This window comes from Melospiza melodia, chromosome 4, assembly GCF_035770615.1.
Source record: "Melospiza melodia melodia isolate bMelMel2 chromosome 4, bMelMel2.pri, whole genome shotgun sequence".
Taxonomy (NCBI): Eukaryota; Metazoa; Chordata; class Aves; order Passeriformes; family Passerellidae; genus Melospiza; species Melospiza melodia.
In genome coordinates this window covers 95,477,536-95,490,387 of record NC_086197.1, presented here as the reverse complement: position 1 = coordinate 95,490,387, position 12,852 = coordinate 95,477,536, and positions in this window count along the sequence as shown.

Below are 12,852 nucleotides of genomic sequence, written 5' to 3'. Positions count from 1 at the left end.
TGGTACATCACTGATTATTTTCTGTAATTATTTGAAGACACAGAGGTTAGACTTGTGTGTTTAAGTATGCATGTATTTCTTCACTTAATTTTTGTAATGTAGAAATATTCTTAGCTGAGCAAGATGAGAACTAGAATATTTTTCCTCTGTCTAAAGAGAACATGAAAACGCATCATACTCTGTGTCATTAATTTGAAAACAGCAGAAAAAAAAGTGTATGGGGAGCACCTGTGCTAGTGTAAATCACTTTGGTGACAAAGAAACTTCTGTTAAACTTTTCTGTTTAATTTGAGACCATACATATATAGATGGGTGGACCAAAGTACCAGTGTCTGCCCAATAAAGCTGCTCTTAATCTCTAATTGAAACACATCTGGTAGCAGAACAAAACTATTTATAAAATTATCCTTGTTCAACAAATGAGACAGCTCAAAGCACACTAATTAACTTTTTTCCTTAAAAAAAAAAAAAAAAAACACAAATCCTAAAACAAACAAAAAAATCCCCAAAACCAAAACAAAATAAATAAATAAAAAACCAAACAAACAAACAAAAAAAAAAAAAAACAACCAAAAAAACAACCAAAACCCCACTTTTTCTTGAGACCCTGGACTTCATCCTTCTCCAGAGTCAAAATTTGCTTTATGCCCTGGGCAAAAACTGGTCTGAGAGAAGTTCACATTGCATTATGGAAAATTCTCTAAGGAACTTGACCTTTGGAAAAAAATGGAAGACCAGCTGAAACCCTATTCCCTTGAGTATTCACAGAAAAAAATGCTGCTTAGTCATTAATTGAACAATTAAAAAATAAAAGCATTTACCTTTTCCAGCGAAACAGAAGCACTCTTGCCCTTGCTATGCCACGTGTACATAGTCTGGTAGACTTTTTCATGGGTGGAGGTATTCTTGAAGGCTAATTTATTATTTTATGATACTATATTATATTAAAGACTGCTATACTATACTAAAGAATACAGAAAGGATACTTACAGAAGGCTAAAAAGATAATAATGAAAACTCGTGACTTTCCAGAGTCTCAGGACAGCTTGGCACTGATTGGCCAATAAGTCAAAACAATTCACCTGAAACCAATGAAACAATCACCTGTGGTAAAGAATCTCCAAACACATTCCGCATGTGAGCACAACACAGGAGAAGTAAATGAGATAAGAATTTGTTTTCCTTTTCTCTGAGGCTTCTCAGCTTCCCAGAAGAAAAATCCTGGGCAAAGGGTTTTTCCAGAAAATATGAATGTGACACAGGGCAGGTCAAGGTTGGTGGTTTTCCTCCCAGATCAGCAAAAAATGCAGCGCAACTGTAGTTCTAATCCAAAGAAAGCTCTTCTGACTCTGTAATAGTTTCAGTTGAACTTTCCTTACATCAGTTTCCCAGTATTTATTTTGAAGCCATTCATATTTTTGAATGCCACAATGTCATGGGGAAAAAAATAATCACAGTATAGCTATAATTTGCATGGAAAATTAGTTCCTTTAATGTTATAGCTCTTGCCGTTGGCAAAAAGGTCCACTGGAAACAAAGATGTTTTATACCATGTAGGTGTGATTAACTTCTTTTGCAAAGCATGAATAGAGGAGGGAAAAATGCTTGCTTGATTTCTAATGGAAAAGTGAGATCTGTGGGATCCCCATAACAGATTTGCCTGAAAGTTCTTTTCTGTTCTTAAGGAAGGCTGTGGATGGAGACTTATGTTTGCATAAGCAACCAGAGGCATTCCAAGCAGTCAGGGAAAGACACTTTCCAGCACTCTGACAAAGGAAGGTGCCATCATGCAGCCTAGGAGGCAAGTTTGAAAGAAAATATTACAGGTCTCAGCCTTTAAAATATTCCTAGTGTGTCTGCAGAAATGTCAGTAGCCCAAATGGCAAGTATTCTGTGTCTTCTAACAAAGAGCAGACTATCAAAGCCTGTAATTTTTAAAGAGAACATCCCTTAAATGGTGTCTCTTCCACAGCTGGCTGTTTGCTTGTATGTGGTGGAGGGCAGACCACACAACAGAGACAACATGTGAAAGGTGTATTGATGCCTCAGATTGTCACTTTTATATTTTTCAGATTCTGTGCTGCTTTAGTGTGCAGTTCTGAGCTTCACATGAAGGGATGCTGAGCTCTGTGCACAGAGCAGGGAGACAAAACAATTCCTGCTCCAGCTGGGCACCAAGGACAAATGACCCAAATCTCAGCCCCAGGAGCACAAACCCCGTGGGCTGGAGAGAGAAAAACAAGCAGGGTGGGACTGCCTGGGCTAAAGCTGGAATGGGACAATGAACTGCAAGGTGCAAATGGAGCAGAACTGATCCCAGGGACAAAGCCCGTGCCCGGCCGTGCATTTTGGGGCCGTTTTGGTTCATCTTGGGTGCAGCCCTGGCTGGGCTCTGGTGCTGCCCAAGGTGCATCCATGGAGGAGATCCTTCGGATAAATCTCTACTCTTTAGCTCTGTCCAGCCTCTGCTCTAGGGCAGCCTTCACAAGGCATCAGCATGACATAAACCCAGGATACCCGTGGCTTTTAGGAAAACACTTGTGTCTTACTGAGCATCCTGGTCTAGTGCAAGGTGTCCCCTGCCTGTGTCAGGGGTTTGAGATGAGAGGATCTTTGGATTTCCCTTCCAGCCCAAACCATTCTGTGACTCTATGATTTGTGGGACTTCTGAAACCGTAATATCAGTGTGCAGCCTGCAAGCTGCCCTGGATCCGTAACCCAGAGGCTGCCCACTGCCTTTCCCCCACCCTGCTGTTGACCCCAGCATGTCTGCAGGGATCTGCCAGCCTGGCCAGGGCTGGAGGCAGGCTCCCTCCCAGCTCTGCAGGGCTGCTGTGGCCTGTCACTGCCCAGCCGTGGCACTGGGCCAGCTCCAGATAAAACATGAACCTCGGGTGGGTGAAAAACGCTCTTAATTCCAAATCTGAGATGCTCTGGGGGAGTTTGAAATTAAGCAAAGCACATCTGCCCATTCCTCATTATTGTTGCTGTTATTGTTGTTATAACCTTTCCTTACGCTGATCCACATTTCTGTTCCACATTGTGGCTATGCGAGAGGCTGGAAATGGTCATTAAAATGCGATAATGCTTAAAATTCTAGCGCATTAACACTGACATTTTGCCTTCTAAACAGTCTCAGGTAATGAAGGTCAGTACAAGCAAACAGTCTGTCTATGGCCCTTCGTTAGAGGCTCTCTGTGCTTGGACTTCACAGCAGGCGACTGTCAGGCAGCGTTTTCCTCTGTGCGGCTTCTCTCCAAGTGCTTGCTGCAGCTGGCTCCAGCATATGGTAGAGTATGAAGATATTTTCTGGGGTCCACTGCCTCAATCACTGTTTAATGATTAATTACTGCAGGCTGGTGTCAGGGTGAGACATTCAAGGCTTCAGGCAAAAGTCTTAACTATGGAAAATGACAGCAGGCGGGATTTTGCCAAAACGAGCGACTTTGCGCTGCTAGTCCTAATGATTTGCACTTCCTTTTGATCCATTTGTAAACAGCAAGATGGTAAAAGGCTGAAACTATCAGGCAATAAATGCCAACAATAACAAGAAATTGTTCCCAGAGAGAGTCTTAGGGTGTTTGGTCTCACTGAGAAAATTTTATAACTAGATCTCTTGAAACAAAGTGGGGACTTGTGCACTCAGACCGCCTCCAAGAGGGAGGGAACCCAGCCTCCAACCAGCAGGACAAAGATAAGCAAAAGGCTGAGAGCTGAAGCCCACAGTGGCTGTGAGGGTGAAGAACTGAGCTTGGAAGTCCCAGTTCCATCCCAGCTGATAGCATGGAAGTCATGGAGCTTTCTGTGCCAGATCTGGAGCTAGGACTTGTAAGAGTCTGAATGAGACATGTTCGACTCCAGGCAGCTCTCCAAAATGCAGTTTATTCCATCCAAGATGTCACAGCAGCCCAGGGCTGTGGGTGACAGAGCCTGTGCCTACAGCAGTCAGCTCCAGCTGCAGGCAGGCCTGGAGAACTTTTGGTTTTGGTTACACTGCATTATATACTTTTCTTTGCTGAGCATCTTAATACAGTAGAGCCAATCTATACCTTAACTTTTACCTGTAGCCTATCATAACTACTGTAATTACCATATTCATGTTACTGTTCTCCAAACACTAAAAGTCAGTACATTATTGTTTAAGCTAGAAGTTGTTTTTCAGTTTTCTTGCAGTGGGAAATTCTAAGACCTTTTTTCTACTTGCAACATTTGCTGACTTGTTTGCCTGTGCTATCTTTGTGCTTGGTAAAAAAATCTTCTTGTTTGGGGTGGGTTTATCCTTTGCTCTAAGCCATAAAACCCCCTTCTAACTAACACACCCTTTGCCTCCTTGGTTATGCAGTAAAACCAGCTCAGCAATTCTTTTCTTCTATATCAAAACTTGTTTCTATTCTATTCCATCTTCAGATTCTACATTTAAAAATCTTTCTGCCAAGCATACATATCCGTGAGACTTTCTTGTCAAACTTCCATCCTTCCCAGCAAGGACTGACCCTGTGGGAGCTCCTGGACAGGACACAGCCCCTCCGCAGGCACTGGGCGCAGCATCCCCACCGTCCCTGCCTCCTGGGACGTGGCTGGAGGAGCTGGGATGCGCTCCCTTGCTCCACAGGCACTCTGGGGGAGATGGAAAGCTGCCTTCACCCCACCCTGCAGCTCCCCACTGCACACAGCCCCACAAAGGACAGAGCCCTGCAGCCCCAAGCTCGTGATCAGCAGCCCTCCCCTCCTGAGTTACATCAGCCTCAAACTGATGTAATGAGGACATGAGGGATCAAAGCTGTTTAAAGGCTTTTGTTCAGTTCATTTAGAAATGCATCTTAAACCCCATTAATTTGCTTTTCATGGCTCTGTGTGTGTATCAAAACTACCCATAAAGATACAATTATCTCCCACCTACAAAGATAAGAATTGTATGTGTGCTTTAATAAAGCCCAGGTTAATTTTCTTCAGATTGCCCTTCATCAGAAATGCAAAATGAGTGCAAATTATACAATTCACATTTAGTATCATGTTGCAACTGCTTTGTGCTTGTGCCAGTGAGTCTATGGAGCAACAGAAGAGAATAAGATCTTTCATCTGAAGTGCCTTTGTCTTTGATAAAAATATGAAAAACACTTACTTTGATGAAGGAGAGTTTCAAAGTGGATAGATTGTGGCTCCATCTTCCTTGTGCAGCACCATTACAGAAGCCAAAATCTCACCATCTTCTTCCCAGTGAAGATTAGCACTGGAAATGCTTTTGGTAATTCAATGAAAATATTTTTCATTCCCAGGAAAAAAACATTATCCAATGTTTTTGGCTGTTGAAAACCAAATAAGTTTATGCTTTTGGGAAAGACAAGCAAAACAAATCACTTTACTTTCTTCTTTTATATCAAGTAATTTCTTCTGAAGTAAAAAAGAAAATCCTGTAGAGTGTATTTGTTGCAGGAAAGGGTATTTTTTGAGGAAACAAAATTGATTCATTTTAGGTGAATTTACTTCTTTATAAAGGTATTTTATTTTCATGAATTAAATAATTTTTTTGCACTGCATAATCAAAATGCTTTTCTATTCCTCCAGGTTACAGAGTATGAAGAAGACTCAGTTGTCTACTAATAAAAAACTAATTTTAGCTGCATCCAATCTTTAGTCCTTTTATTATTATGGCAAGAGAATGATGCTAAGTGAGAAGCAGCAGATAATTAATGGGCAGGTTACCTAGCTTGTACAAGTCACCGTGAAATGCAACATTATTTGTCAGTTTTTAATGTGATATTAACTGGTGATGGGTGAACCACAAAAGGTTGAGAGACTGTTTGAATGATCACCAGAAGTGTAGAAGCTTATTTAAAATTTATCTGAATGTCTAAATACTGTTGAGTTGGGATTAACTTAGTGCAGGTCTCCAGGAAATAAAAGTGATGACGTGAAAGTCCACACTTACTTCAGAAATGAGACTTTTGGTACTCACATAAGCACTGGAAATACGGTGAAACAGCACTTCTTTCTTGTTTCTTCTAATAGAAAGAATAAAATTACTCAGCCTCTTAAAATCTCCAGAAAAGCCATGAACTTTTAGCTGATATTAAAATATTAATCTGAATTAGTCTGCATATATCTAATTTTAAAAGCAATTTGAATCCTTGTTAAATTAATGAAGCTTATTGAAATCAGATGCTTTTTTTTTTGTCTATGCAGCACCAAAAGAAAACTTGGTATGCAGACTGAAAATTTTAATCCAAAATATTTTTGTGATTTTAGAAACAATTTCAGAGAACAAAACCTAGATGGAATTTCAAGGCCTCATCCTTGGCACAACCTGCATAAATGTGGATAACTTTCAAGATGAGTCTCATTGTCAATGCAGACAGTTCCAAAGGCAAAAGCAAACAGCATTTGGCAGCAGGAACTTTTAAAGAGAATGCCATTAATGAGTTCAAGCTACAAACCCGAAAGTGATGCACAGCAGACACAGCTGACTTTCCTGCACCTCATACCTTTAGCTTCCATTAAACATAAAGATGTTTTGGGTGAACCAAGTGTGTGCCCCAAGTGAGGAGCCCTTCTTGCATAAAATCACAGATTTTCCAGAAGGTTACTATCAGCTTCTGGCAAATTGTCCCCATGGGTGAGTGATTTCTTGGATATCACCTCTACTCATCTGTGAAACCACAGAAAAATTCAGAGAAGACCCATATGGAGTCAATATCCATCATAAAGACTTTGGGAGGGGTTTGACTAGAAAGCAGAGCCCAGATGGAGTTTTGGTGCAGGACTGAGAGGCCAGTGCATTCAGGCTTAGAGAGAGCCTGTTTCTCACTGCAAATATGGGTTATCAGCCTAGCCAGGAGCAAAATCTGTGTCCTTGCTAAGGAACATTTGTAACTCCTCCTGCTACCACCTGGAAGAGCCTCATGCATCAGGAGAAGGACACAAATCAAAACAGAGATGAACAATGAGCATAAAAGAGAATGCTGAACTCAAGTTGCTGTTATTTTGGGTTGGCAGAGCTCATGATTAGCATCATCAGACACTATTCAGGTTTATGTCAGGTCAGCCTTAAATCTACAAGTAAAAATTAAAGGGAATCTCAAACATTAATCATCTTCCTTTAAAAAGAAAAGAAAAGTGATTAACGTGCTGTTGCAGTTGTGTTATTGTCATTACCTTGTGCTTTTGCTCCTCCACTCCAGAAATCATCTCATATCATTTTAGATTACCTAGCAATGTTTCCCATTACTTACCTGCCATTTCAAGAGCACAGGACTCTCAGAGGTCATGTCACATCCACCAGCACTGTCCAAAACCTGCTAGGTTTTCTGCTAAGTGACTGGATATGTCTAGAAACAAAAGGGCAAGAGTGTGATTTTTCTGAGATTAAGAGTCCCAAGCAGCCTAAAAATGGTAGAAATTCTTAAAAGATTTAGGTGAACAGTAGATTTTTGGATGCCACCCTATGAAAGAATATATGCAAGATCTCTGATCTCGTTTAGTTGAGCTGGCATATTTATATCCCAAATTTTATGAGGCTTGAGCTTTCAGAGTAAGGGTGTTATGATGAGTTAACACCACTGCTTAGATTGTTCACCAGCCAAATAGCAAAATTTCTTAATGTCATTTTATGGGACTTATAAGACATTAAACTAAATATGATTGCTGCTCCATAAAACAGAACAGTTCTCCATATACTGTATGTATGCAAATACAACATCCTATCTCAGCCTCCAGTGCCCATAGTAAGTTATCCTTAGAGTTTAGACTGAATAGCTATTATTGGTTTACATGCTCCTATATCTTTGCGTTTCATACAGCTAATAAATGGAGAAGCTTTTCAAAAAATAGGAATGATGCCTTATGTGCCTCACCATGCAGCTGAGAAGATTTTCTCTTTCAGGAGAGGAGGTACATTTGTCCAGCTGAAACACGTTTTCAAAATGCAGAAGAGGTGAATTTTGAAACTCAGGCAGGTGGGATGTTTAATGAATGACAAAAGTTTCTTTCAAAATCCATTGTCATATGAGGCCAAGTATTCACATGGATCCAAGGTGAGCAAGGTGTCTAGAATTAATAAATAATACTAATAAATAGGATGCCAGGTGAAAGTTTAAACATGGTCTAAAAAATATCTCTACCAAAAATGAGAAAAATAGCTTTTATCGTAATTACCTACTCTATTAATTTAACTTCAATACATGTTTTCCACTTTTGCAAAGATTATTTTTATTGATGTGGACCCCAGTCCTGTTTCTGAAAATAATTTCATCCTGTTTGCTACAATGGGAAGAGCAACCTTAAAAAAGGGCCATTACTATGGTCCTGTATTTCATTTGAGACATTGAACATAAAATAATTGTTACTGTTTTTCAATAAATCCTGATTTGGGATGCATCGAATCTGGAATATTCACCAGATAATGCCTGAGCTGAATGTTATGATTCTGAGGGCAGAAAAATGCATGAGGTTTTTAAAAGCTGGGATTTTGAATGAAAGAGGAAATGAATCATCAATTTATGAAATCACCAGCATATGAAAATCACCAATTAAGGAATGCATGAGTTTGATAAAATCTGGAAAAAGTCATGTGTTCTAGTCAAAGTAATAATTCGTACAGCTACTGATCTTGGCAGCATTACAGAGGTAACATTTTAACAAGGTTAAGCTGTCTTTGAACTTTTCTATAATTTAGTAGATGCAAACAGACTTTTTTTCTGTATCAAGACATTTGACAGACTCTTCTTTCTGTATCATTTTTTTCTGTATTCTGTGTCTTTTCGTTCCTTTACTTAAAAATTATCTCAAATTTTGACAACTGTAAGAGGAAAAAAGTCCTCTTCATTGCATTTTACTACTCCACATCACATTAAAAAAATATCTAAGATATAAAGCCAACTAAGTATTCTTCCACATTCCCAGCTTTTAAAATTATTGGCAAGGCAACTTTGTGGATAACCCCTAGACAAAGAAGACTATTTGATATATATTTGTCATCTCTTTTATATTCTTTTGCTGCAACTATTTAGCTGTTCTTTTAGAGACACTCTGATTTTGGGGCTTTTTTTTTTGAGAAGAGAATCAAACATGCTGGAGAAGTGTGCATGGAAAGCTGTAGAGATGCATGAGTAAAACTGCCATTAAAAGTAGAGAAAGACTGTCCCTATATATAATATTTAGGCAAATCTGAGCACAGGGGTCATAAAATTCATTCCACACCTTCTTTATGCATTAGTATAAAAGTTCAAGCCTTTGAGTCAGTTCTTTTCAGCATTAGTGGCAGCTATTGCTGCAAGGAAATTAATAGGGCTATCTCACTGACTTCAGTAGGAATATGCTCAGTCCCTAAACTCAGTCCCTAAAGCTCTGCTGAAACATAAATGTCACTGTTTTGAGGGAATACTCAATATATTTTGTTCTCTGAGGTACAACAGCCTCTGAAGCTGCCTCAATGAAAGTTGATGGAAACTCAGGGAAAGTTAGTTGATACTTCCTGAATATCTTCAATGAGGGGAAAAAAAAAACCCCAAAAATCAGAAACCCAAAAGGCAATTTACCTTCCCCCACTTGTGTCCAACTTTCTTTTGGCTAGTTTCTGTGAAATAACCTGTCTGAAATAAATTATTTAACTGAGTGCAAGAGACTTGGATCAGGAGGTTCTCAAGAAACTGTTCTGGATGGGAAGTTTCAGTGTGCAGGGTTATTCTAATTTGGGGTCCATGGAGTTCCTTCCAGAGAGATTTCCAAAGGGCTGCAGCATCACAGCTCAAATTTTAGCAGATTTAGGAACCCAGATTTCCATTATTTCTTAATCTTACAAGGAATATTAAAGCTCACTTGCTTCAGAAGTCCTAAAAACCAGGTAAAACTAAGGATTTTTCAGTGCTGATCACGTAAGAGATGCTGAGCCCTCAAAGTAGTGTTCTACTACATATTTTCTCTACACGTGATATATGACCAAATTATAAGCAATCTCTGTTAAGAACAATGTGTGATCTTTTTTTGTCTCAATTTTGTGGTTTCAGATAAACAGGATTCAAGTCTTGTTTTTTGAGAGTTTGACTGATCTGCTTTACAAATCCTTTTCATTTTTCTCTCCTTTTAATAAACTATTTGTCACGCCTCTTTGTTCTAAAATGAGAGCAAATGTTTTGCTTTATAATCTTACTTTTTTAACTAAATAAAAGTTGCTGCATAAAGTTTTAATATAATTCTAAAATATGCCCTTGTAGAAGTTGCCATAAATGTCGACATTTTCAGCAGCATGAATTTATGATGACACTGAATTTTTACAGCACTATAAAAGTCCATAGTCATGATGACATCTACAGCTGCCTTTTCACTAAAATATAAGAAACTATATTAAGACACATAGTTCAACATTTCCACAGACTTTAAGGAAGAAATTGTGTACACCAGCGAGTGCTCACAGCAGTCTCAAGATGGAATAGATGATTATTTAGCCACTAAATGTTTTTATATTGAAATGGAAATCAGCAGAGGATTCTTTTGTTCCTCTTCAGTTTTTATTTTCTTCTATCGATCAAGGCAGAAACTGTACCTACAGAGCTCGAAATAAGCTTGAATTGAAGTAGCATTCTTCCAGGAAAAGGTAGCCTGATCAGCCAGAATGCCTCAGTGCAAACTCTCACAGGATGGGGAATAAGAGGACTGAGACAGGAGGACACGTGCCTGCAAGGCTGGCATCTCACTGGCATTCCAGAGATGTGCTGGGATGGCTCCTGGGATGGCTCCTTTTCCACTGGAATGGAAAAACACAGGGTTATCTGGCAAGAAAAGGCAGAGAAGATGAGGAGGGGCTGTCACCCCCTTAGCCAATGACCCTCTGAAGTACAGGGTGTTCCACCTGGGGATGGGAGAAGGGCCAACCAAGAGCTTCTGGGCCAGGATTAGAAAGATAACATGCTCCCCTCAGGAGTTCTGCTCAGGAACTGCCAACATAAGGTCATAGACCTGTTGGAATGGATGATGAGAGGGGAGGATCACCCCTCCTATGAAGACAGGCTTCTATTAAAGAGTTGAGGTTCCAGCTGGAGAAGAGAAGGCTCTGGGGAGACCTTATAGCACTTCCAGTACCCAAAGGGGGTTACAAGAGAGCTGGAGAGGCACTTTCTGCAAGGGCAACAGGGAATGGCTTTGAACTGAAAGAGGGTGGATTTAGATATGAAGAAAAAATTCTTTACTGTGAGGATGGTGAGGCACTGGAGAAGGTTGGCCAGAGAATCTGCAGATGCACCATCCCTGGAAGTGTTCAAAGCCAGGTTGGATGGGGCTTTGAACAACCTGGTCTAGTGGAAGGTGGCCCTGTCCACGACAGTGGAGTTGGAACAAGAAGACCTTTGAGATCCCTTCCAACTCAAAGCATTCCATAATTCTCTAATTACTATGTTGTGAGTCCTACCTGAAGTCTAGAGGCAGGCAGAGCAGCTGGTTTTTGTTTTGCAAACATATAAAGGGTACCTCGAGACACCAGAAGTCTTCATATTTTCGGCAACTGAAAGGAAAAGGACACACTTCTACATGGCATTCCAGAAAACATGCACTTAAATATGAAATTAAATCCATAAAATATTTTCATATCCATAATCCATAAAGTCACATACCTTTGGAAGATGAGTATGGCTTATATTGCATGCCTAAAGCAAAAACTGCAACAACAGCATTACTGTACTGGAGGTGGTGCTCTTGTATTTGGTTAAGTCCCAAATTATGGAAAGTCTGGATTAAAGGAAATCTTTAAGACTTCTCTCTTTGATACAAATATTTAATTTAGGTAAAATATTTCAAAAACTTGAATATTTCCATACTCAGGCTGTGGGTAAATGGAATATAACACTGGATAAGACATTTCCTGATTATCACAATAGGACAAGTATGGACCCAACTCTTCCACCAATGCACCCTCAACGATTCCATTGAATTAAATATGAGTTACATGTACAGAGGGACTGAGGCAGCCTGCTTTAATTAGTGTGAAAATGTCAAGTCCCTGTGTACAGTGCAAACCTAAAAACACCCAGACAGTTAACCCTTCCATTGCTATTGAACAAGGTATTCAAGTCAAATTAGAAAACCTCAGAGGAATTGAGTGAGTGTAAAATGACCCAGTATTTCTACGGGAAAATTACTAGGAAAGTTGGTGTCCAAAAAATCCTACTAAATGCTCAAGCAAACAAAGCAATGCCTTTTAAAACTGCTCTGAATTTACCCCATCAAGTCCATTGTTAAGCAAGTAGTCAGATACAATATCAGGGAGAACTTGTTAGCTTTCATTGATCTGGAAAAATCAAACCATTTAGGGCTGCCCATTTCCATGGGATATACAAAAAAAAAAAAAAAAAAAACAAAAAAACCCAAAACAAAACAAAAAAAAAAAAAACAAAAAAACCCCCCAAAAATCCTTTTGCATTTGTCCAAGAGTTCCGTTGGCTTCGATGTCCAAACATTTGATTGAAAACTGAAGCTATGTATCATAAAAAATATTTTGTCGAATCTGAGTGGAGGCTTCTAATCAGATACTTAAAAAACAAAATTTAAGGTTTCAATTTTTGAAAAATGAAGCTGTGTGGGGAATTCTCTCCATTTTATAGTGTAAGTACTCTACAGTATTGTTAGATGCCTAGAAACACTTGTTTTTTTTTTTCTTAGAGAAGAGAACTCATTCTTTCCAGCCCTGTGGTTACAGCAACAGGACTCCCCATGGAAGTTGCCTGGTGGGTGGGTCTCCTTTTTCTGGAGACACTCACTGTCCTAAAGTTGCACCTTTCCACAGCTATCAGCATTCTTGGCACAAGCTCTTTTTGACTGAAACTTCCCAGTTTAAGACACGTGTGTCTTAAAACTCAAGGAAAACAC